The sequence below is a fragment of the Haliaeetus albicilla genome, chromosome Z, assembly GCF_947461875.1.
Source record: "Haliaeetus albicilla chromosome Z, bHalAlb1.1, whole genome shotgun sequence".
NCBI lineage: Eukaryota > Metazoa > Chordata > Aves > Accipitriformes > Accipitridae > Haliaeetus > Haliaeetus albicilla.
The window spans coordinates 22,515,806-22,540,289 of NC_091516.1; the positions used below are offsets into that span (position 1 = coordinate 22,515,806).

The 24,484-nt window shown below is 41.1% G+C and overlaps 1 protein-coding gene and 2 non-coding genes across 13 annotated transcripts in view; 1 reads left to right on the plus strand and 2 right to left on the minus strand.

The window, feature by feature from the left end:
• Positions 1 to 24,484, minus strand: part of NFIB (nuclear factor I B) — a 281,568-nt gene that overhangs the window by 213,445 nt on the left and 43,639 nt on the right. The window lies entirely within an intron of this gene.
• Positions 9,222 to 9,293, plus strand: TRNAH-GUG (transfer RNA histidin (anticodon GUG)). Its single transcript has one exon. It is a non-coding gene; the product is annotated as a tRNA-His (tRNA).
• TRNAH-GUG (transfer RNA histidin (anticodon GUG)) lies at positions 21,588 to 21,659 on the minus strand. Its single transcript has one exon. It is a non-coding gene; the product is annotated as a tRNA-His (tRNA).

Genomic DNA, 24,484 nt, shown 5'->3' on the forward strand with positions numbered 1-24,484 from the left:
AACTAAGTATAAGCACATTTGTGTAATCTAGTATTACAAAAAGGGCCGTGCTCTGTGTTTGACAATAATAATAATGTCATTGTGCTACACTTCTAGTCAAAATCAGGATCAATTCTGTCATATGAGTCATCATAAAAATTTATGTCATGACAGGTGTGGTGGTTACCTCTTTTTGCTTCAATTTATTATTTGTATAGGACAATAAAGTCTCAGAAAAACTAGGAAACTGTATTGGTTAATATTTATGAAGGCTTTAAATACTTCCAACCAATTATCATTGTTGAGACTGCCATTAGGCCTTTGAGTTGGAGCTATATTTAGGGCAGTGTACATACTGGTGTTAAGATTACACACCTGTTGTGGATGACCTTTTTTCACGTGTTTCATCCATGATTTGTGAAGCATTTTTCTATCAGCCATGATTATTTTACTTTGTTGCCTGGATTTTACAGATACGAAAAATAAGGAGTTATAGTTAGATGTCTTGCTGAGGACTGGGAGAGAACAGGGAACAGAAATCAGATTTCTGGGTTCTCGGTGCTTTGCTCTCCTCACAAAATACCACAGCAATGAATGCACTGTAGACTGAGGACACTGACAGTGAACTGCAAAATAAGGGAAGATAAGGCTGTGTTTGATAAACATTTCATGGTACTGGTCATTGCAGCAGAAGAGATTAATTGCCTCAGGGTTACTTTAACCTTTTCAGGTTATATTAATTTAGGACAGCTCGTAATAATTTGTTTGGTAATTACTTGATTGCGTAAATATCGGGATCCTATAGCTGTAACTGCTACTAATGCAACCTAAAAGGAGTTTTTTAATTATGCTTAGGATTATATCTGATTTTGAAATGACACTGATGTATCACTTACATAATTTAATTAGTATCTAGATATCATAGACAATGTACTATCTCTTCTGAGAAACAAAACAACATTGGGAACATTAACAAATGAAATTCTCACAGTGCCTTTGAGATATATTTTACAGGTAGAAAACCTAATTATATGTAGACTGAATGACATGCCCACTGTGGTCCGCTGCTGCAAACCTATGCCAAATTTTACCAGTCCCTTTCGTATTACAGACAGGTGAGGTATCAACCATGATGGTCAAGCACAACTGAGCTAGGTTAATATTATTGTTCCCTGTCACCATCCTCCAAAATCAGAAGTTTTTACACCTCACTCATAATCAGCCTCTCCCACCATGAAAGATGTTTAGGGAACATATATCATCCCGACAGCCCCCTTAGAGGGTAAGCGTATGGCTGGTTATGCTGGTAGATGTGAACTGGTTATAACCTTTGGTGAATGTGGCAGGGATTAACAGATGGGAGGTGGCAGCAGTAAACCTCGTTCAATTACAAACAGAACAATATGTGAAACTGCAATCACTTTACAGCCCCAAACCTTATAAAAGCTCTCCCCCCATCACATGCTCAATATGATTCTGATGTACATCAAAAAGGGAAAGACACTGAGGAACATGGTGAGGAAAGATTTGGTAAACTGTATTCCTGCTTACAGAGAAAACCTTGTCACTTTTCTTTTGGCCCCAGTATAAATACTTTTTGCCAAAAAGTACTTATTAATGGCAGATTATCAGTGAAACAAAACAGATCATATCAGTGAATAATCTGAATCCTTCAAATATTCAAAATGTAGACATAACTAGTGAAATCACTATTAAATAATAATTCTCTGTTTACATAATTATTTAATAGCCATTGAATAGATTTTAATAGTATGTCTCAATCTCTGGGGTCAGATGGTGTTAATCAATGCCCTTAATTCAGTTCTGAGGTTTAGATTATGATATTATCCAGCTCCTGGACTGATTTTTAACCTGGTAATCACTTAACATTTTGTTATTTCACAGATATCAAACAAAAAATTGTTTGAGCTTTTTTAAAAGTAGGTATTTTCTAAAAATGTTTATTCAGCATAAGAAAATCTCTTTCAGACCACTCGAATGCAGAGTGATGGGTCACGGATTAGATTTCTCAAGGAAGCCAGAAGTTCGACATTATTGTGCCTGTTTCTAATGAACTCCTGCCAGGTAAATCTTAATTACCATGCAAATCTAAGTCAGACAATTTTTATATTCTGCAATTTTGTAGAGTAACAAAACATCAAGAATATTGGATCTTAACCACTTCTAGCTGCATGTAGCATATTAAGTAAGATAATAAGAGAGTTCTTTAACAATATATCTGTGGGGTTTGGGTGGGGTGTTTTGGTTTATTTGTTTGTTTTGCATTCAGTAGATACAATAAAAGACCTCATCATGGAGTGTAATGTCTTTCTAACTTTAGGACTGAAAACACTAGAAAGTTCTGCCACCTCCAGAGTTTAAAGGAGCTCTATTAACAGCGGCTCTCATTGTGTCATCCCCTGAGCAGCACTTTCTTAACCTCAGATAGCATATTCAAGAGGTAATTAGCACAACAAAATCTGGCTATAATAATCTGAACCCCCTTATTTTAACACTAATTAACTGACATTAGAATAAGTTTTAAAATCTACTGTTTTGTTACCAAGAATAGAAAATGCATTTATGTAGGGTTTATAACATAGGTTGTTGAGCTGGTGCTTAGGGAGCTCTCAGTGTAGCCAATACAATTGAATTGACAAAAGCTATCCCCAGAGATATAAGATGGTACATAAAAAAAGGAAAACAAAAATTACAGTATCTTTTCATTGCAATCCAAAAAGCCCCACAAAAGCAGGGCTAGCACTAGCATGTGTGTAGTCAACATCTGATAGTTGCCAACAGGACAATATCAACAGGGAAGTGAATTTGATCTCTCATGGGCCCACTGGTACACTGCTGTTATCTCATTGACAGTAATAGTATTTTACTAGCCTAATGCATTAGCTGTGTTGTCAGCATTATACAGAATGAACTTATGATATATTTCTAATATACCATCCGCTATGCTTGTGAGGGTGTTTTCAGCAATAAAATATCTTAAAATCTGAAGGGAACATTGAAAACAGAAGAGGAGAAAAGACTTTTTGATAGTCAAACAACTGAAAAAAGTAGTTCTGTATAGATGATGCACACGGACTTGAACATGGGATGTTCCAAGTAACAGCAGTTCTGGTGGTACGAACGTCACCTTTCTCTGAGAAACACATTGGTAACAGGGAGTGGCCATATCCCTAAAAAGGCTGAGAAGAAACTTGAGAGCACCTTTACAGAAGGTGAAGCACCATTTCAAGTTTTAGCAGAATTATACAAAGATTTGATCAATTTTCACAACAGTCCATATAACTGAACTGTTTATGGACCATCTTATCTCTTATTAGTCTCTTGTTAATTCTGTTGTGACATGATTTTACACTGGAAATCAGGGCCTACAAGCAGCAGCTGAAAGACAAAAAGGAATCTGTGTAAGTTCCCTTATAAAAACATTTTTGTTCTGTGTGTAGTATTGGTAGCATTTTTCCTGCAACAGCAATGAGCACAGTCTGATAGCTGAAGATAAATGCTGAGCTGTAGCAGCAATATTTGTGAACAGTTACTCCAGCCATAGGTGCTGTGAGCTGGCGATGGTAGGCAAACACAGCTATCATAAGGCTTTATCATAAATGTCCATCAAGGCTGCAAAGCAGACTCCCCGGCAGAGAGTGGTGCTGCTTCTGATCCATGCACCTCCAGTGTCTGCTAGGCATGGGATAGTAGCAATACATTGCTAGAAGGATTATACTATGCTGCTAATGACTATTCATGTATTAGAGGAATTAGACAACTAGTCATTATGATGAAGATTTCAGGAAACTAACATCTTTTGAACTGAAGAAGCACAGGAGCTTGGGATGCACACAACAGAAAGAGGGGGAATTCATGGTTGTTGGTTGACACTAAAGGGGACAATGCTGCCTAGACTAAGGTGAAGATAACAAGCTGTTTGGTTGCAGAAGTGCGACTGAAAGGTCATTTCATTCCTTCTTACATAATTCTGAGATAAGTTTTCATATTGGAACAACAAGTCAGAGAGATCTACTTATTTCCAACAACAAAAGCTAAACCTTGTTACAAAAAGCTCTGGGTGTCATGTGTACCTTGTTTTGTTAAAGCTGAGTTTCTGTTCTTTTTATCAACAATCTGTTATTTAAAAAATTGGTTTTGAAATCCTTTTCTTAATTTGAAAGATGCTTAAATACCATCCATGATAAGGTAGTGTTTGGTTATGTGATTGGAATGACCTAATGAGTATTCCATTATTACAGCTGCTCTGAATATTTTTGTCAGTCCTTTACACACAAGATAAAGCAGCCATTGCATAAGAGACGTGTGTGAACATTTCCTTTGTGTTTTTGTCTCACAGTTATCCTTTCCATAGAACAAGCTGTAAATCAAGTTAAATGTGGCTCCCATAAAATTTTTCCACCATTGCCTCAGTTATTTGATGGAAGAGTTTTTTTCTGAAGAGATGCAGTACAGTACTGTCTGGACAGCCAAGCAATCTACATTTGTTTGACTCCTCTGCACTGTAACACCCAAAAGTCTGAGAATTTTGCAACTGGGACTTTGCTGTTCATTTAAACAGATGGCCTTGACTGTAGCTATCCAGGCATCTACATCAAATCTGAGTATCAAAGGCAGGATTTCAAACCAGAAAACTCCAAACCATGGTCTGCTCTGGTCTGACATGCTCATTACAGAGGGATATATCACCTCTAAACTGCCTTGGAGCTAGAGCAATTTTCAAAAATAAAAAGTAAAACAAATAATGGTTGCGAACTAAGACAAGTTTTGGCATATGTGTGCCAGGCAGACTGAAACACAGCTGGATGGGATAGGTGTTAGCTTTCAGTCACTGTCACTGTCCCTCCCTGGTTTCTTCTCAGCGTTATGTGAGGCAAGTTTCTGCACCAGAAGAATTCCAACTGAACAGAGTCATAGGATGCTTTATGGCTTTCCTCAGGCTCACATAACGTTTAATTTGCCAGCCAGATTTACTTAAAGGAAGGTTTATTATCCAGTGTATTGTTTAGACATTACGATAATTCATGTCTAAGTAAAAACCATCCACTGGCTCTTACATTAAGCCAGTACTAACATAAGATGAGAAATTAATTTAAAAAGTGATTTTAAATTGTGAGATGTCCATCATCAACCTCAGGTTTTGATAAAGGATTTTTTTTTTTTAAACTCTCTTGAAAAAACACTTATACACTTCAAAATCAAATATTTTTACTGTCTAATATTACATTTTAAATATATCCTAAGCATTCTGCAGACTGCATTGAATTCCCATATAATCTGTCCACACATAATAACTCGGACAACTAAAAAATGAGTATAATAAGAGTCTGAATTTCTATGTTTTACCCGGCTGCAAACATAATACTGTGTTGCAAGTGTTTAATTTAACCACAAGGACTTTTCAGTCTCATTTAATGGTACCATGTCATCAGGGTGATTGCAATGGAACTTAGTTTATCAAAGAATTTGCTTTGAAATGCACACACCTTAGGGCAGTTCACTTCTTTTTTTCAGAAAAGTGCACAGGGCTTAGGAGCTGAGTTAGCTCTTCTGCATCCTTAACATAGCACAGGAAAAAGCCTTTTACTCTGGGGACGTTTTGCTAGATGTTACATCATCATTCAAGAGGGAAATAACCCATCACATGTATCCATGGGCTTCTTTATGTTGATATAATTACATGGGAACACAAATTCAATCCAGTGAAAATTTAAGTCATGATACACAAGGAAAGAAAGGCAGTAACATAAGGGGAAGACAGATGACAGGGTGACAGGATTTTACTGGAAGCAATAGCATAACCTGAACTGTAGCAGTAACATTTCCTGCAATACCAAAAATTGTACTACAGATGGCCTCTCAGATGTCTTGGGGCAAAGGTCTGCTCTACCACTGTAAGTTAGGACGCTTATACACTTGAGAGGTCTTGCTATTCCCAAATAGCCACACCTTGAACACAAAAAGGATGAAGTGTCTTTAGTTCAAACCCACTTGCCTCTGGGTTTTGTCTTGTTCTGGAACCCTCTTTTCCTTGATGTTGCCATTGTCTACTCTAATGTAAGGCAACCTTACCACCTGTGAACACAGCTAAGTTTCTTCTGCTTCTGCTACCAAGGAACACCCAACCACTGCTTCTTGGATAATTTTTAAATGGGGGAAATACTGGAAACACAGCGTGCCAGGATTATTTCAAGGAGACTTACTTGCATTCAGTGCCACTAGGCCAAGATTCCCAATTTCCAAGTTAATCAAGATCTTACCTAAATTTTAGCAACCACAGTCAATTAAAGAAACATAACTAACATGCTATCAAATCAAAGAATCTGAAGACTCTCATGTTTTGTATTCAGACATGCTGACACGGTCTAATGTGACAAGTTTTTCCCTTGATGCCAACAGCAACTAGTCAGGTTTAACAGTTACGAATGCACAAGCTGAATCAAAGTCAGAGGCATACTTACTAATGTTGCAGACATGCTTTTGAGTTTAAAATGTTTTAAAGATCACTCTTTTTCTTGAATGACACACAATATTGTGCAATCAGTAGCTTTGCATTGGGTTCTCTGACAATAATCTGGTTTGGTTTCAACAAAAGAGAAGTATGGAGAATAGAAGCAACAGGGAAAGATTACTGGGCTGCTAGTAGGCTTTAAATATGAAGCAGATGATAGGCATTTAATCAACGTGAGACCATGCACAAGTATTACGGATGTAACAGTCTTTCATTTAGCATGTAGAATCTTACAAAGCAATGCAAATAAAGCTGTACATATGTGTTTAGGTGCAGAAATGTGGCCTTGTGTACTATTAAAATAATTTAGACCTTTGGATCAAATCCAAGGCACTTCAAATACTGGGACAAGATAAACTCCTAGAAATGGAAATAATTTGCAGCACAATTGTGGATATTCCTGTTATTATGCCAGCACATACAACCAACCACATTGGGTGGAGTTATTAAAAAAAAGGAAAGAAAAAAGAGCATAGTCTGAATAGACTGGCAAACTGACATATTCATATTTATTTGTGGTTAGTAGAAGAAAAATTATCCAACTCCTTTTTTCATAATCACAGGGAGTTTGGCTGAAACAATGTAATCTATATTCACACACCTTGGCAAAAAGAGAAGCTGGAAAATCCCAAGCAATCTTGCTAATCTATACATTTAACCATTTAACCATTCATACCCATGACTTGGCACCTATAACTCCCAGCAAAAATATAATACATGCATGCACTGGGCAAGATCCATGTTACAAAGCCTTTGTCAATTCTGAAAACATAGGAGAAGACACTTAAAATTGTCCTAAATGTTTTTGTACCAACTAAGGTGCTCAGTCTCTAGCTACTGCTTCCTTCTCTGGCTCACACAGGCTTCGCGGATGTTGACAGGGAAGGTTGTCAAGCTTTCAGTTCCCATTTCTTGGCACTCATGGACTCCCTCTGCTCAACTGCCTGTGCTGCTATGCACAGCTATACATTATAGAAATGTTAAAAAATAAATAAATTTGCAAGCACTGACACTTTATTTTGGTTAACAGGTCTGGGTTGTTTTTTTTTCCTTTTGCTTTCCTGAGAATCAGAATCAGTGAGGCTGGCCAGGCGCTCTTGAAGTCTCTAGTTCCACTGTGGCTTGAACAGGGTGAGCTACAGCTGGTTGCCCAGGACTATGTCAAGTTGGGTTTGAGTATCTCCAAGGATGGAGGGTCCACAACCTCTCCGGGCAACCTGGTCTGGTGTTCAACCACCCTTAGAGTAAGTAAGTTTTTCTTAGATTTATAAGGAATTTCCTTTATTTCAATTTGTGCCCATTGCCTTCTCTTCTGTCACTCTATACAACAGAAAGGAGCCTGGGTCCATCTTCTTTACCCTCTGATCAGGTATTTATGCACATTGATAAGATTCCTCCTAAGCCTGCTCTTCTTGAGCCTAAAAAGTCCCAGCTCTCTCACCCTCTCCAAGCTCCAAGCCCTTCATCATCTTAGTGGCTCTTCAGTGGACTCACTCTGGTATGCCCATGCCTCTCTTGTACTGGGGAGCCCAGAACTGGACACACCACCCAGATGTGTCTCAGCAGTGCTGAGTACAGAGAAAGGATTACCTCCCTTGACCTGCTGCAGTACTCTGCCTGATGCAGCCAAGGAGGCTGTTGGCCTTCTTTGCCACAAGGGTACATTGCTGGCTTATGGTCAACTTGGTGTCCACCAGAACTCCCAGGGCCTTCTCTGACAAGCTGCTTTCCCGTTGGTCAGCCCCCAGCATGTGCTGGTGCATGGAGCTGTTCCTCCCCAGGTGCAGGGTTTGGCTGTTCCACTTGTCGAGCTTTGTGGAGTTCCTGTCAGCCCATTTCTCCAGCCTGACAAGACCAGACCCCTCTGAATGGCAGCACAACCGTCTGGTGTGCTTACCAATTCCTTCCACTTCTTAAACTAATTAACAAAATTGTGAAGATACTTTCTATTATCAATCTTTTCTTGTTATCACTGTCAGACACAGAATTAAAAAGTGAGACTAAATGGTGGATATGTAATAAAGACAATTACTAGAATAACTCTACTATTAACACTTGTGTTTTGAAACATTAACTCTCAAGCCTCAACAGAAATCCTTCTTTGATGATTCAGTGCTGTCAACGTTTGATATTTTACTAGAAATCTTATCTTCTGCCTTGTCTGTTCAAAACCTGTCACAATGTGCCAGCTTGCTGTGATAGTCCAGTGGCTGGTACTATGTGCAGTGGCTATGGCAACCTTGGTTCAAATCTGACTTACAGCAGGAGGGGAACATGTGTTTTTATGCTTCCTTTTCAACAGCTTTTAAAATAATTTTGTAACTTTGAATGTCCTTTCACCAGGTTTTCCTCCATCACTAGGCACAGCATTGAAGAAGATTCACAGACCAAAATTATTGTATGTTTGAAGATAGACATTGGCCAAGCAGAAGGCAATGAAAGATTTCCACACCAGACTGCAATGGCCAAAAGGAGCAGGAATATTTTTCTGCCACCATAACATTTGTGCCTGTCTTCTGCATGTAATTCTCGGTTGGCAGCACCGGTTTTGGTTGGGGGATGCCAGGGCATGCCACAACAGTAGTGGTCACCCCGGGGAGGAGGCCAGCACGTGGAACATTATAGCTGGTCCGCGCTAGAAGGCAATGCTTGCATGGCTTTGCTAGAGGGGACAGAAAATATGAGACACTGGACATGTCCTGTGTAGCTTGCCGTGATCGTATAGTGGTTAGTACTCTGCGTTGTGGCCGCAGCAACCTCGGTTCAAATCCGAGTCACGGCACAGGGGAGAGAGGACTGTTTTAATCCTTGCTTTTGGACTCTTGGTGCTGGAGGCATACCACCAGGGTTGTGACACCCACCCCAGCCCTCACTCTGCAGTAACTGCTGAACAGGTCTCAGTGTCTGAAGCACAGAAAAAACAGATGACAGGAAGCAGTAGCTGAAAAAAAAAGTTTGTGTAGCTCATTGCTATATGATAAAGTGGTTGACACTCTTTGCACTGTTGTTTTTTTGCCTCCTTTTGTGTGATTTCAAGCAGTTTACACAGATGTTATTGTACTAAGGTTGGCTGGGACAACATTTTCGCTGACTTCACTCTGTCAGTTTTTTAACATCTCCTTTCTCTCTCTCAGTGAAGACTGATTTCTTTCTATGATCTGTCCCCAGGGATGACTCACCACAACAGAAAATTCCAGCGGAGTTTTTTCAGGAAAGAGCAGCAAAGAAGGCATGAAATTACGTGCAATCAGTTTCTTTATTGTGAGGCTTTTTCGTATCTGTTCCAAGAATGATGCACTTATGAGGCCAGTAATCAATGCAGCAAATGGGAGACATCATGTCTAGGTCTGAAATTTGATTAAAGAGAAGCAAGACACTGTTGGAAATGCAGTGCCATTTTTGTGGGTAGAGGATGATGTGACTGGGAGGATTCTGCCAAAAGGGTGAAAAATGGTCTGACATGATTCTCTATTTATCTAAGCACCATTCACTCATCCTGCCTATGCTGGCTGGTGAGTGTTGCTGTTTATTGGGGTGGGAGTGCAAGGGACCAGTGGTTTTCCAGTATGGGGATGGTAAGGTAAGGAAGTTAGGTGAAAGGCACAAGGAAAGAAATTTTCAAGAAACACTCCCAAGTGCCTACAGATAGGCACTTTATATACTGATTGAACCATGCAGCAACACAGTTCTAATTTGTTATTAACACAAGATGCTCAAAAATGTATTCATGAACTTCAGATCATATGACTAATTCTGATTTCATCATTTGATAGCTATACATCTTGCTGGCTGAAGTAAAAACTACTCAGTTTGACCAGATAATTTCTTTGTACTTAAACACACGGCCTGACTAAAAAGCAGGGGATGAAAAAGGAGAATGCAACCAATACAAATTTATGGGAAATGGCTGTATGTTTCTAACAGCTGAGGCCGGAGTCTCAAAAGTTTTCCTTACTGAAGACAGTGGATGTCCTTCTTAGGTCAAACACTATTCAGGCATCCAGACACAGGCTTCCCAGCTCTGGGCAAACTTTCTCCAGGTATCTGTCCAGGGGTCAGTAAGGAAGCAAGACTGTCTTGAAACTATTAAGATGAAAAAGGATTGTTTTTAAAGCAGGACTCACATAACTATGAAGACCAGCAGGGAATATTTAATTCCATTAAACCTATCTCTCAGCAAACAAGAAATAGGAAGGACAATATGGTGAAACAAACCAGTTCAATAGCTGGTGGATCAACCTTAAATCTTTTTCTAGAATTTACACTTTTGTCTCTCTCAAAGACTTCACCTTTCTTACAGTAGGAATTCTAGAGTTCTTTTGTAATTATTTTTCAGTCAGGTTCAGTTCTTATGTAAAAAAAATTCAAACCAATATGCTAGTTTTCTTACTGTTGCTTTAGCTAAATGATTCAGACTTTTCTTTCTCAAGTGTCAGTAAAACAGTAATTTACCCCATGTGGTTTTAATACAAATGCCTTCATGATTATATCATAAAGAAGTTTTCTTCTCTGTGCCAGTGCAAAGGTCAGTACACCTTCTCGCCTTCAGCTGCATGGTGAATAATAGCAACAATGCAGGTCCCAGAACAAAAACATCCTACTATTCCAGATTTTCCTAAAGAGTTTAGACAGACCTGCCACCCCCCAAAAAATTAGTGATACAATTCTGGAGAGTGAAATAAGAGGTTTGCTGCTCATATCAGAGAACAGCAACAGCAACAACAACAACAACAACAACAAAATTATTACTCCAGGAGTCTGGAAGCACAAGATCTAAACTGGGAATGCAGGGACCCACGAGAAATAAATTACCAGAAATAGTGCAGTGGCTATATTGTTGGCTCCATGCATAAGTCTCAGGTGCAAGAGGCATGTAGGTGCTGGTTTAGCAGCACAGAGGCATCAGTTATGTTAACATTACCAACAATGTTATAAGAGAATTTTTTTGCTGTATTAGCATGGAATATCAAAACTATGCTCACTTCTCAAAGATTTTTAAGACACTATGTTTTGGGATCCCTTTGGATGGAGGCTTCTTTGTGACAAAGAACATATTCCTTTAAAAGGGGTATCACAAAGTGTCATCTTCTGAGTCGTATTTGGTGCAAAGAAAACATATACAACATTTCTTTATAAAAGAGTGGAGGAAAAAGTGGTAAAACACTGAGCACATGAATGATTTTCACAAAGCTTTGTGAAAGAGATATTTACCAGGTATGTTTGAATCTAACTCAAAGAGCTGATTTTGCTTCTGTGAAATTCCAAATCAAGAGACACATCTATAAAGTTTTTAGAATAAAAACCCAGGAATTTAGAATTTAAGACATATAAAACCAGAGATAAATATTTTTTTTAAAAAAGCAACATAAAACATTATTTAGATAGATACTTTTGGACATTTGGTAGTTTGGGGTTTGTGCTGAACTCTTGATGAAGAAGTGAAACCAGGCCCTACTCATTAGTTTGAAAAGTAGTGCAGAAATTTGTAGGATTCAAACCTGAGCCAAAGCTTAGCATGAAGTGGTACAAGTTGAAAGCTTCAAACATTGACCACAGTCTTCACATGTGTTCCAGTGCAGCAAGTGACTACTGGAGCTTTACAAATAAGAAGCCATACAGTCTTATTTAGAGAGCAGGACATGCTTTCTTTTAAGAAACACCAAGGACAGAATATGAGAAAAGCTACAGAACTGCAGCATCAGACATTGTTTATGCAGTTATGTTTACACATCAGGCTCAGGAATCTCCCTGTCTGCCAAATTTTCCCCAATTACTACCCATCCTGCAATAATACCTTGTAAACTCAGAGCTGAATTTCCAGAGGTAAAATCATCCCACCTGTGAAATGAATTCCTGACATTCTTTGCTAAAACACAACCAGCTATTTAAGCTTTCAGGAGGTCTCTTTACCACAGAAGATCTCCTTTCAAAGACTCTTCTTGACCAGAGCCCTTTGAAAGAATTTCAGAGGGGACCTATAAAAGTTTTAATATGCGCTGCACTCCTGTAAAGAGAATGAAAAACAGAATTAATTTGATTTGATGACTGGAGATTCAAAACAGCCACTGCTTTCTATCCTGCTCAACACCTGATATCAACATCAGACAGAATACAACCAACTCTGCTGCACTGCTGAAAAATGAAGGAAGTAGAACAGAAATCTATGTCACGTTCAGTTAATACTTCAAAAGTTTTTACAAGTCATTCTGTTCAGTATTGCCTGCTAAACAACTAAGTGTCTTTCTCTATAGCTTAAAAACTCTAGCAGTTTTAACTCTAATCAACAGCTAATGTTAAAATACAATAACAAGAAATAAGTCTCTCCCCGAGCATTGTTGATGGGTATGTCATATTAATTTCAGTGCCCACATGTGAATTAGGCATGTTGGGGATATGGAGATAGAGACCTCTAAGTCTTAAAGGTTTTACATTCTGTGCAGAATGGACCATGCATGAGAACAATGGCAGGCATAAAAGGACACAGAAGAGCTGCAGAACATGTGCTCTCTTTTCCTCTCTCATTTTTAAAATAGTATTCGTCATTTCCCACCAGATCAGCTTGCTGCATAAAGGCAGAGAAAGCTGCTGAAGCGAACACGTCTCTCTGGCCTTCAAATCGTTCTTAGAGAAAAAGAGCTTCAGAAACAGATTTATGTAAATCTGGATCCTTGTTAATACTTTTAACATATTATTAGACCATGGTGTGAGAGACTGAAAGAGTTAATATCTCAAACATTGTGGTGGGGCAAGTTCTGCATAATGGCAATAACCCCTGCCTAGCAAGGAACCACAGGTGAGAAGTTGGTCAGCAACAGGACATGGAGGCTGTCTGTGCAGTGAGGGAGGGTGCGCAGTTCCCTGTTCTGACATGCTGAGCGGGGCAGCTCACCGTGTTTGGCCAAATGTCAAACAAGGGTCACACCTGCAGGGAGGGAGAAGGTACTCTCCAAATGACCCCAAGCCCAACGACCCATTTCCTGAAGGTTCTGGAAGCACAAACCATGCATGACACCTAATTAGCCTAAGGAGTTTGAGTGCCTGCCTGAAGGAGGGGCAAGGAGATAATAAAAGGACACAAATTGAAGCCTCACATGTGCGCACACTCTGGAACTGGACCCTCAGGCTGGTGGGACCAACGCTGGACCCAGAACCAGTGAAATCTTTCTTTCCTCTCTCTCTCTCCTCCGTAATTCCTACACCTCATCCGTTTAGACGTAAACCAAGTTGACCAAGTCTGGGACTAGGAGTGGATCCAGCCACCCCTGGGATCCTCTCTGAGAAGGAGTCTAGAAAGCAAGGGGATCTGCTCTGAACCTCGTGACTCAACGGGAGGGATCTCCTTATTTTCTTCCCTGAACTGATCCCCAAATAAGCAAGGCTTATAGTATATGTTTGGTGACGTATGGTTAGCATGTGTTACACAGTTTACTGATGTAGTTTCATGCCAATTCTTGTTGTGAGCAAATAAAAGTTGAGTTTTGTGAGTTAATGGATCCCTGGTGTTGTTTCCCCTTAATCCTGACCTGGGAATTGGTGAACTTGAGTCATCATCATGAGAAATTGGGATGTCACATTTTAATTGGAGTCACGGACAGGATTGCCTGAGTCAAGGAGGATCCGATGGGAATACCAACTATCCACCTGATGTACGGGCGGGGAAAGTTGGGAAGTGACTTCTCAGCCATTGGCTGGGAGAAGTCCAAGTAGTGGCAAGCCATGGCTGCCCGGGAAATGCTGGAGCTTGACTGCTTTCTTCCTTCTGAAAAACTGGAAGAATATAAAGCATGTCCCACCCCACCAGGGATGATATGGGCTCACAATAATAGTTGGCATGATCCTAAATCAGTGGCAGGAAGGATTACGGTATTAGCAAAAGAGCAAAAACAGAGACCAGGAAAAGGAAAGGCAACGGTATGTAGAGTGTTGGGAGCTGCCCTAATGACAGTCCAACAGTATAGGAGTGTAAGCAAATCTGCTGCGGAAGAATGCATAAAATCTCTCCAAGACTTAGTGAGGGAGCTGCAAAATCAATTGGTGAAAGAAAAGGCTAGACAAGTAAGAGCAGAGATGGTTAGATGTGGACCGCAAGGCAAATCACCAACTTTGTAGTGACTTGTTTGGTTTACAAGATAGGGAGAAAATACTGTGTGAGGTGCTAAGGACCAGAGCAGAGCTAGCGACTCCAATTCTGAAAGTGAGGCTGGTTTTCCATCCCTAGCAAAGAAAGATGAATGAAAGTCCCCAAAACCCAAACCACTTTACCCATTAAAAGATTTGGAATATTGTAGGAAAACCTTACCTCTTAAGGAAGGTAAAGCAGTATTACACCCTTTGATAAAAACTGAGATAACAGATGCTGGGGAGGAAGATGAAGAGACTGTGGTAAACCAGATACTGTACTCAGCCTTGGACTTGTCTCAGTTCCAGGAAAAGTTTAGCCGCTTAGCGAAGGAGATTGAGACTGAATACCTGTGGAGGCTGTTCCTGACTGGGGGCGACCAAATCATGCTATCAGAGGAGGAAGCCCAAGGATATTGGGGGCTGGGAGTGTTTCTCATGGTACACGACCCTAGAGAACCTTGGTCACTGACCAAAAGGGTGGCTTATTGGGTGGGAGGTTTAGACCCTCTAGAAAGAGGAGATCCAATCAGCACTGATACCCCCAATATTGATCACTTAACTGAAAGCATCCAAAAAACTGCCTGCCTCCAACTCTTGCATCATAGAAGATTAATCTTGAGGCAACCATCCCCAATGCTATTGGTAGCCAATCCTGACTGAATAACCCTGCTTATAAGGGGCTTGCCAGACGCCCTAAAATTATATGCAATTCAGTTGCATGACCAATTAAGGGACACCCTGACTCTGCAAGCAGGAAATCCTGCCAGGCCGAGAATGGGCAGAGCCCTAACCTGGGGGGAGGTTGCCCAGGAATTAATTAATTATGGAAGGAGAATGGGAGTAATCGGAGGAACCGGTAAACAATCGGCAGTGGTATGGAGAATAGAACCAAGAGCACAGCCCCCCCCGAGAAATCAGAGTCAGGAGAAATTTATTATGGGCCAGAGGAATTGAGAGGGGAATTCCCCAGGATTTAATGGATGTGTTGCCCACCATGGTACTGGAGAAGTTTGTCCATGCATGGAAGGGAAGGGGGGGAAATACCCCCAAAAGCAGGACCACCTACTCAAGATATTACTAGGGCAGAATGTAAAGTGAGCCTGCAGAAAAACACTCCCTCAGCCCCAGAGGGAGATGTAATCGACCTGAAGTCAGGAAACGAGACACACTGACCCCAGTAAGTGAGCCAGGGGATGGTAGGTGGGTCTATATAAGGAGGCTCACAGAAGACAACGGAGGGGATTTAATGATTACTTTCCTTCTTGGTCCCCTTGAAACACCCGTCACCTTCTTAGTAGATACCAGGGCTCAGATGTCAGCACTTTGACAAGATGTTGCTGACCCCAGCAGGATAGTTGCTGACAAGAAGCGAATATGGGTAACCAATGTATTTGGAAACTCTCAGCCACAGGCAACTGCTCAAGGTAAGTGCTGGTTGCCAGGAGATGAGACTGTGACAGAAACTGTAATGATATTGGGACCATTACCAGCTAACATTTTGGGACTAGATTTGCTGAAAGGATGAGCCTGGGTAGACTCGAGAGGAAGAGAGTGGGTGTTTGGTCTCCCCACCGTGTCTGTGTGGCTGTTACAGCCTGCACCTAACTATCCCCTTCGAAGATTGTCAATGTCAAAGCTTACCCGCTCCCCCTAGGGACAAGGGAAGGGATCACTTCGGTGATAGCTGAATTATGGGAGCAAGGGATAGTTGCCCACATGCTCACCTTATAATTCCCCAATGTGGCCAGTCTGTAAACCCAATGGAAAGTGGCGATTGACCATTGACTATCAGTGCCTGAACACCAACACGGTCCCCCTGATAGCTGCAGTGCCTAACATGGCTGAGCTAATTGCGACCACACAAGAACAAGCCCATCAAATTTTAGCAACTACGGATGTAAAAGGCATGTTCTCTATGGTCCCTTTGCAGGGAGCAGACAGAGATCCCTTTGATTTTACATGGGAAGGCATGCAATTCACTTTTACGCATCTCCCCCAGGGATATCGGCACTCACCGACAATTGCTCATTATGCATTGGCTCAAGAGATCACCAAAATCACTCCCGCAGAAGGGGTTAGGGTATACCAGTATATTGATGATGTATTGATTGGCGCTCTGATACCAAAGCAGTGGGGCAGACCCAAGCAGAGGTAATTGCTCACCTAGAAAAATTAGGACTCCAAATTCTAGACAAAAAGATACAACTTCCATCTTCTGAAGTGAAGTTCCTGGGTATCTGGTGGAGGGGAGGAACAGTGTGCATTCCCCCCAAAACCTTAACTACCTTTGAACAGGTTAAAATGCCTGGAAATAAGAGGAAACTACAACATGCCCTAGGTTCGCTCGTATTCTAGAGAAAACATTCCTGATTTCTCTGTCATAGCCCAGCCCCTCTATGACTTAACATGCAAAAGAGCTGTTTGGGACTGAACCCCCATACACGAGGAAGCTCTGAAGCTGTTAATCTTTGAGGCTGGGTATATCAGGCCTTAGGGCCAAGGCATCCAACAGATTCACTCCACATTGAGTGCAATTCACGGACTGTCCATACATATGTGGCAATGTGGACCACAGGGTCCAACCCAACCTATTGGCTTTTAATCACACAGTTTCAAAGATGCAGAAAAACAGTATGCAGTTTAGGAAAAAGGCCTCTTTGTAGTTAGCCTAGCTTTGCAGGAAGCTGAAAGAATCACACAACAGCAGTCAATGATCCTAAGAGGACCCTTTAAGGTCTTGAAACTGGTATTGGCCGGAACCTCCCATCCTATGGGAGCTGCGCAGTGAGAAACAGTGAAGAAGTGGTATGCGCGATTAGATCACTATTGCCACACAAGGCAGATAGAGGAGGGAGCACCCAAAGTACTCCACATACATGATCCACTCCCTGACCACCCAGACACAGACCCCACCCCCATGCATAAAGCCTGCTCCCTCATTCGAGCCCCGCCTTAAAAATGTATGGTTCACTGACACATCCTCTAGGAGAGAGGGAAAGGTGTGGAAATATTGAGCAGTAGCCCTGCACATTGATTCATGGGACCGAGCTGTGATAGAAGGGGAAGAAAGTTCTCAAGTAGGGGAGTTGATTGCTGTGTGGAGTGTATTTACCAAGGAAGCTGAGACTAAAGATTCAGTGTTTGTTTATACAGATTCATATGCTGTCTTCAAGGGAGGTACTGAATGGCTCCCGTCTTAAGAACAAAATCAATGGGAGGTCAATCAGATACCAGTATGGCAACAAGAAAAATGGGTGGAACCCAAGTAGTGCTTGTAATTTTACTGGGGAAAAATGCTATTGGGAATCTTGAAGCATATGGCATTTTTTCTTAGGAGACACCAGTTTGTCCTGGAAAATACAATGTGGCAAATGCATGTTTTGTCCAACTGAACACATTCTGCATTTGGAGAACTTAACACCGAAGTTCAACAAGTGTTGAAAATGATCCTTCAAAACAGATTGACATTGGATATGTTATTGTTAAAAGAACATGGGTTATGTAAGATATTGAATCTAACTGACAGGGAATGTTGTATCGCCATCCATAATGCCTCCACTTCAATCGAAGAAGCCCGAGCCAAGATGAGAGAAGTTACAGATGACTGCAGAACTTCTCCAAGTGATGCAACCAAGACACTGGTTTGATGGAGGATCGTTGCTGACCTCTCTCCTAATGTCCTCGGGACTCACACGTTGGGGAAAATGGCTTGTTAGCATTGGACTCCTGTTGTTATGTGGATTTTTGTTCTTAATGCTTAGCTGTGCAATTGTGTGATGTATGACTACTCTGCTTGATTTCCTCTGCTTCTTCTCTTTTCTCTCCCTCTGTCTGATGTGTGAAGATTACTGCTGTGGAAGAAGAAGATCTCTGCAACTCAGTCCAGTTGAATGTTTGAGCCATGGGGTGGTGTGAGAGACTGAAGGAGTTAATGTCTCAAACATTGTGGTGGGGCAAGTTCTGCATAACAATGAACTCTGCACAACAACAAACCTCAAGTGAGAAGTCAGTCAGCAACAGGACATGGAGGCCATGTTGTGCTGGAGGATGTGCAGTTCCCTGTTCTGACATGCTGAGCGGGGCAGCTCACCGTGTTTGGCCAAATGTCAAACAAGGGTCACACCTGCAGGGAGGGAGAAGGTACTCTCCAAATGACCCCAAGCCCAACGACCCATTTCCTGAAGGTTCTGGAAGCACAAACCATGCATGACACCTAATTAGCCTAAGGAGTTTGAGTGCCTGCCTGAAGGAGGGGCAAGGAGATAATAAAAGGACACAAATTGAAGCCCCACATGTGCACACACTCTGGAACTGGACCCTCAGGCTGGTGGGACCAACGCTGGACCCAGAACCAGTGAAATCTTTCTCTCCTCTCTCTCTCTCTCCTCTGTAATCCCTACACCTCATCCGTTTAGACGTAAACCAAGTTGACCAAGTCTGGGACTAGGAGTGGATCCAGCCGCCCCTGGGATCCTCTCTGAGAAGGAGTCTAGAAAGCAAGGGGATCTGCTCTGAACCTCGTGACTCAACGGGAGGGATCTCCTTATTTTCTTCCCTGAACTGATCCCCAAATAAGCAAGGCTTATAGTATGTGTTTGGTGACGTATGGTTAGCATGTGTTACACAGTTTACTGATGTAGTTTCATGCCAATTCTTGTTGTGAGTGAATAAAAGTTGAGTTTTATGAGTTAATGGATCCCTGGTGTTGTTTCCCCTTAATCCTGACCTGGGAATTGGTGAACTTGAGTCGTCATCATGAGAAATTGGGATGTGACACATGGCTTCCAACTGGAAAAGTGTTATCTGGATATGTCTGCTAGAAATGAATACCCACATATTTCAGAAACATACAGGCAATTCTTTGTACAATTCAAAGTAAAAATCGGTTCCAGGATTATATCTGTGTGTTTCCTATTCTGCAATCCTGTTATCCTTGGAAACTGTTTTGTACTAAAGTTTTTGTTTTCTTTTTCCCTAATGAGAATGGAAAATTGATAAATATTTTTTCAGGAAATAGAATGCTGGGAGCCACCTGCACTTGTATGTTTATATTCCAAAATGGAGTTGCATTTTAATTTTGATTCTCTTGTAGGGAGAACAAATAACTGCAGGGGGGATTGGTAAGAAAGGTCTGATTATCTGCCTACACCATTCTTTTTCTCAGTTTACAGTGCTATCGTTAGGCTAGCAATACAGATATTCTTATCCTAAATAAACTAAAGCAAACAGAATGACCACTGTTTCCAGGTAAGTCTTCATAAAATAAAAAAAAGGACATTTTGAATTTGTCTAGTGTCCTGTCAAAACTCTTCAAAATCATCAATATTACTATAACTAATACAAGGTTTCTACACTTTAGCTACAGATGAGCACTGGATATAGAGAAGTCAGTTCCAAGGAGACTGAGGTCAAGCAGGGGTGAGCCTTGAGTGTTTCATCAGCCCCAGGATGATGCATGAGTAAAGCAGAATTCCTGGCATTGCAATTTTTAAATTTCTTTTCTAGAACTTCATTCACTAGGATGCTTTAAAGAATATATGTACCTGTGATGAGTTAATCTGATATTTCTGGAGTTTATAAAATCTAACACAGCAGATGACATTTCTGAGAGACTACAGCAGGAACAGTGTATGAAAGATCATCCTGGTCTCTTTTATGCTAGTGCCTGTTCCTAAATTGCTTTCTTTTGGGAAATCAGTCACATCTGTCTCATCAATTAGACCAAGAAGTCAAGAGCTAATTGCTCTGATAGGCTCCTAAAAGGCTGAATGATATTTAGACAGGAAATCTGAGGCCAATCAGAGGAATACCCAAAGATACTTTAAGAAACACAACAGAAAGAGCACCGGTGAACCTGAAGGAGGTGATAAGATGCCAGGGGTCACTAGCCTACTACACCAAAATTGGGACACCTAAGCCTACAGCGTCCAGAGGTCAGGTGTCCTCCCAGGTTTTCAGGCATATGGGGCTTAGGTTTTTCTGACATCAGTGCAAAGAAAGTTTTGTTTCACTTCCTCACTGGGTAGAAGGGCAAGGAAAGTTCCTGCTGCTTTGCAGAGAGAAAGACACCTGTCATTCACACTCTGCAAGAGCTGGGCCTGTTGCATGAAGTTTGAATCTGTCTGAGCCTGATGGAGATGTAATCTGTTTTGTAGAGGACTGATGTCCCATCAGATGCAACAGTGAGAGAAAAACAGTGCTTGATCTTAAATTAACTCCTTATCAAATTAAAGAACCAACTACCAGAAACTCTATTCAGTGGCATCCAAATAATCTAATAAACTCCATAATAATGATCTTTTATTAATATAGTTGTTACCAGCAATGTCATTTTGTTGTTAATTTATCATTTATTGCACAAACTGCCATTAGTTACCATAACTAATTTATAAAATTGACACGGTCATTTTAGAAGTCTTCATTCTGAGAATCTAAGCTCATAGTGAGGCAGGGCAGTGAAGTTAGACACCATTTCTACCACAAAAACAAAGGGAATCGCTGGACTTACTGCCAAGGTTCCTCTTGTCTGTCACCAGCAAAGACGTTCTGCTAGCAGCAGTTCAGGCCTAGGTAAGCAGGATTCCCACATCTGCCACTGTCCTATTTCCAAACAATTCAGGCTGATTGCTCTATTACCATGAAAAATTAGGAAAGATCAAAACCAAACAGACTCCATGGCTCAGTCCAGATCTTAAGTAGCTGTAATGAGTAAAAATTACATGCTCAGCATGCCACTGTGTTTATCACAATATCCATAAACACCTAAATAAAAAAAAAAAATCTCACTTGTCAACAGGATTACTGAACTAATACTTATGGCACATACTCTTTTAGCACAACATTCTTGTAAAAGTTACAGAGCTTCTAATTGCTTTCTTATCTTAGTCTTAGACATAACTAATTATTTTTGCTATGCAATCTGTAATTGCATCTCTTCAAAAGATGCACCTTTCACTGCCGTGACTCGGATTTGAACCGAGGTTGCTGCGGCCACAACGCAGAGTACTAACCACTATACGATCACGGCAAGCTATCAGAAAACTCGAAATTAAAGCAACTTTTTCCTCTAGCGCTCTCCAAAATTTTACATAAATGGTGCCACCTACAGTTTACACTGAGTTTTAGCAGCAGTTGGTTCTAAACGTTCTTAGAATTACATGTTGCTGTCTTCTCAAAATTGCCTCCAGACTTACTTTTCCTTTCTCTTAATAATCCATGCTTATCAGGATTGCCTAAAAACAGGCTCAGGAGAGTTATAATAACCCTTCTGCTGTCCCCCAAATCTTTGTTCAGAGAGAACGTTTTTTTTTCCTATTTTATCAGTGATGGGGAAGGCAAAGTCATGACAGCAGAGAAGTCTGGCAGTGGCTGTAGAGACAGATTTAGGCAAATGAACAAAATCTACATAATTGAAAACTGCAATTGCTGAGTTGAACCAGATATGATTCATTCTAATGTAATTGCTTGTATTGATGAATGCCCTCTTCCTTACCTCTGCAATAAGCACAGAACACAAAACCCACTTTTCCCAGAATTTGCATTATCTATTGTGCAAGGAGATGGTCAAATACTACAGATGAAGTCTGAGAGGAGTGAGCACTTTTAGCTTCTATCAACTAAGACCATCAATTAATGTTATACTGAGGCAACTGCTGAGAAGCACCTGCATTTTGTCAGGCATTCAGACACAAAAAGACTGTAAACAACATTCAAACAGGCACAACAGCAAAAAATTGCTAGTTCTCTCAAATAAGAGCTTCAACAGAAATCAAGCTGTGCAACATAAAGAAAGATTATCATAGGGAAAGAGAATAATGCGGCGAGCGCTGCGTCACTCAAGCCCTGCTCTGAAAATGCAGCCTGTTTTCCTCATGCTCACCCTCCACCCAGTTGTATTCATTATTTAATTAAAAAACCTTGCTTGGCTGATCACAGCAATACCACCACTGCAGTGGTACAGTGCCACACCGAGTCTCTGAAGAATGAGGAAGACACACAAAAAGACTTACTAGGCCACCACACACAAGACCATTGAAATGTCTTCAGCATGTCTTCAACATGCTGAGTTGTGGATTTACTCTGGATGAAGGTCTGCACGGTGGGGACTAATCCAAAAGCAGACCATGCAAAAGAAACACCAGGCTGGGACTTTAAAAGGCAAACTTACTAAGCAGACTCTGCTCTGCCTCAGTGCTGAATCGCACTGCCCCTGCCTTAAGGAAAGGCACAGGTCCCTCCTGCAAGTGCAAGGAGGGCTCCTCCCTGCCGCTGGAGCCACAGGAGGGAAGGAGAAAGTATCTCTCTTGCTCTCTTTCTGATGGTTGCTGGGGGCACATGGAGAAAAAGGGTGCTTTAATGGTGGTTCAGACTGCTGAACCTGAGGGGTTAGTGCGACCAGAATGGCATTTTGCTCAAGGGTCGGTGTACCCTTCCACAGGGCAGGAACTGATTCCCTCATCTCCAGTCCTGCCAGGCACAGCCTAGCCCTGTGTTAAGGGACTGCGTTGCTGTCACAAACTTGAAAGAAAGAAAACCAGGAGTGGTACACACTTGACATAAAACTAATCCCTCAATTTAGGTTTGCTGTTGCCTCATAAAGACATTACACTTAGCAGAAATTAAGCATAGCTGTGTAAATAAGCAACAACAAAAAAATAAAGACTCTCCCTATCTTCCCCTTCTAGCCTTGTCCTTCAGTTCTCATGCCACAGCTCTCTGGAAGTCAGGTGTCAGGAGAGTAAGGTGCTGAATCTTCTGGCAAGGAAAAAGGACTGGAAAAAGCAATCCCTTCTAGCACAGCTTGTGCATTATGCTGTGAATGTTACTTGTAAAGCCATCACACACATGTTGTCAGCTGTAAGAAGTCACAGTATGAGAAGGCCTTTGTCCCTTTCCCTCACTAGCCTCCAAGCCCTTTGAATCCTGAAGAAATCCTGGAAGAGGTGGACAGTGATTGCCACTTCTGAGCAAAAGCTTAGGTGTGGTAAGTCCTATGATACTCCCCAGTACTCCAAAGACCTTGATTAAACAGGACAAAGCATCTGGGCACCAGTATTTAACAGCCACTATCAGGACAGTGTATCAAGTGTTCTTCATTACCATAAATTTCTTCTTTTTTCTTTCTTTTTTTTTTTTTTTAAATATATTCATTGAAAAACATGGAAAACTGTGGCTCAGAAAGAAGGGTGGTAGATAAGGGCTGAAATCAGCTCAAAAGGTCTTAACAGTGAACAGGACAGTACCATCACCTAGTCACCTGCATGTGAGCGTGAGTGCATTTGGAAGGTGGTGTTGGTCAGCATCATGCATGTGTGGGCAGGTGGAACAGACCTGGAACAAAAATGATTTGTTAGTAACTTCTCTGACATTTCTTATTATTGTAGACCCATGGAAGTAGAGCTCTTAGAATATTTACTTAATTTCCGTACTTAGGACCTTAAATAACCTTAGTGTTTTTTTAAATTTTGGATCTTGTTATTACTGGTTACCTGTCCTGAAGTAACAACAGCAACTTCAGTTTTGTTTGAGTTCCTCAGAACATCCAGATTTCCCCTAAAGACAGAAGTCTAGTAAATATTACAGATACAGGTTTCTGTCCATGGCATCCCCCTTCAAAGTAAAGGGATTAAGTTAAAATTACCACAGGAATCCTTGAGGTGCTTTATAGCATGATACTCAGGAGATGAAGGAGATTTTAAATTTGGTTTGTCTCACAAATCATCAATAAAATATTTGCAGCGGTGATGAGACAGGTTCCTTGCAAGTTCTGGAACCTGTATTATTCTACTATACAGCGTCACCTTCCATAGCAGTCATAGGGTGCCTTATTTTCACAGTGAAATAGATTCCTAT